This window comes from Gorilla gorilla, chromosome 21 (assembly GCF_029281585.2).
Source record: "Gorilla gorilla gorilla isolate KB3781 chromosome 21, NHGRI_mGorGor1-v2.1_pri, whole genome shotgun sequence".
NCBI classification, from domain to species: domain Eukaryota; kingdom Metazoa; phylum Chordata; class Mammalia; order Primates; family Hominidae; genus Gorilla; species Gorilla gorilla.
This window is the reverse complement of record NC_073245.2, coordinates 75176783-75179160: the sequence shown is the minus strand read 5'-3', so window position 1 is coordinate 75179160 and position 2378 is coordinate 75176783. Positions and strand designations below refer to the sequence as shown.

The window sequence follows — 2378 nt, the reverse complement described above, 5'->3', positions numbered from 1 at the left end:
AGAGAGACCGCTTACACCATTATTTCTGCATATCAGAGACTTTCAGTACTTTCACTAATTTGCTGCTGCTATCTAGAAGGCAGAGCCAGGTGCACAGGATGGAACATGAAGGCGGACTAGGAGCATGACCACTGAAGCACAGCATCTCAGGGAGACGGTTAGGCCTCCGGATAACTGCGGGCGGGCCTGACTGATGTCAGGCCCTCCACAAGAGGTGGAGGAGTAGAGTCTTCTCTAAACTCCCCCGGGGAAAGGGAGACTCCCTTTCCCGGTCTGCTAAGTAGCGGGTGTTTTTCTGTGACACTGAGGCTACCGCTAGACCACGGTCCGTCTGGCAACGGGCGTCTTCCCAGACGCTGGCGTTACCGCTAGACCAAGGAGCCCTCTGGTGGCCCTGTCCGGGCGTGACAGAAGGCTCACACTCTTGTCTTCTGGCCACTTCTCACCATGTCCCCTCAGCTCCTGTCTCTGTATGGCCTGGTTTTTCCTAGATTATGATTATAGAGCAAGGATTATAAAGAGTAATTGCTACAAACTAATGATGAAAGATATTCATATATAATCATGTCTATGATCTATATCTGGTATAACTCTTGTTGTTTTGTATATTTTATTATACTGGAACTGCTCGTGCCCTCGGTCTCTTGCCTTGGCACCTGGGTGGCTTGCCGCCCACATGCCCCCATTGCAACGTCAGGTTCCCATTCTCTCCCAACTTCCCTGACTTTAACAAAAGAGGCACTGCGAAGTCGAAACTGCAGCTTAGGCTGTAATTAAATCATCCAGGAGACTAGGCTTCAGGTTTGCTTTGCAGAAATCTCAGCCCCACGGCTACAGGAGATAAGGACTTACTTTAAGGCAGTCATAGAGGCTTTCAGGTTCCTTTTTCAGACTCCAAGCCAGGCATTTAAAGCATCGAGAGCTGGAGCTGCTGTGTCCATCACCAGCAGGTCCTCGTCCTGCTAATTCCTGTCTACAGCTTCACCAGCACATGGGCCAGTGAGATGTCCCTGCCTCCCTCTTTCTTCCTCAGTTCTTTCTCTTCCCCCTTGTTCAATTTGCCTGGAAGCATGAAAGAAGAAAGTACAGGGCCCCCCAAGCCCCTCTGCTTCTGCCCATCGCAAGTGCCACGAACCCATGGTCCCCGCCATCTCCTCTCTCTTCTCCTGCCTCTTCAGCAAGAAGCAGATGCACATTTGGACGGTTCGATTGGATGCTGCCTATACATTGTGTATAAACTGAAGTTAGGGGAGGTACTCACCACAGTTCCTGCCATTGGTTTTAACATGGAAAGAGTAGGATATAAGAACACTTGTTTTGGGCCAGGCGTGGTAGCTCATGCCTATAATCCCAGCACTTTGGGAGGCCGAGGCAGGCAGATCACAAGGTCAGGAGTTCAAGACCAGCCTGGCCAATATGGTGGAACCCTGTCTCTACTAAATATACAAAAATTAGCCAGGCATAGTGGTGGGCTCCTGTAATCCCAGCTACTCGGGAGGCCGAGGCAGGAGAATTGCTTGAACCCGGGAGGTGGAGGTTGTAGTGAGCTGAGATTGCGCCATTGCACTCCAGCCTGGAGGACAGAGCGAGACTCTGACTCAAAAAGAGAACACTTGTTTCATGGTGTGGGATGTTCATGGTCAAGATGTAATTAGGCCTCTCTGGAAGCATTACTTCCAGAATACCCAGGGTTTTCTTTTGCTGGTAGATAGCAACAATCATGAAAGAATTCGGGAAGTGGCGGACACGCTGCAGAAAAGGCTTCTGGCAGGTGAGTGTGGAGACGCAGCGCCACTGCTCTCTGCAAACCAACAGCGTTTGCCCAGCGCTCGGGCCATCAGTGTGACGACAGATGAGCCAGCCAGCTCTTCAGTCTCTTCCTAACAGGACATGGTACGTTCAAGCCACTTGCACAACACGGAGCTGGTGTAGATGAGGGACTTGACTGGCTGTCAAATGAGTTCTCAAAACGTTAAATGAAACTAGACATCTAACCAAAGACATGTTTGATAAAATTGGTCTAGACTTGCTACAGCAAAATTTGTTTGTATCTTGGTTAAGAAACAGCATCTGGGACTGGCTTGGGCAGAATAATAAACTTATTTTGTTGCCAATTATTGTTTGCCAAATATAATGTTGTTATTTAGCAATGTGCTTGGTTTTAAAGAAATTCTTCTTGGGAAAAAGGTGTCCTCATTTACTTCCCATGAGCCTAAAGCCTGGACATAGTTATTGTAAAACCTTTAAATAAATCCACCTTGGAAGTTAAGATACATAAAAATAAATAAGGTGGGGCGTGGTGGCTCATGCCTATGGGAGCACTGTCGGTGAGGAGGTGAATCCCTTGAGCTTGTTGGAGACAAGCCTGGGCAACATGG

At 48.6% G+C, this 2378-nt stretch overlaps 1 pseudogene; it reads left to right on the top strand.

Moving 5' to 3' along the window:
* Positions 1-1137: 1137 nt before the first annotated feature.
* LOC101131125 (ADP-ribosylation factor 4-like) lies at positions 1138-1976 on the top strand (annotated as a pseudogene).
* The last annotated feature ends 402 nt before the right edge of the window (positions 1977-2378 follow it).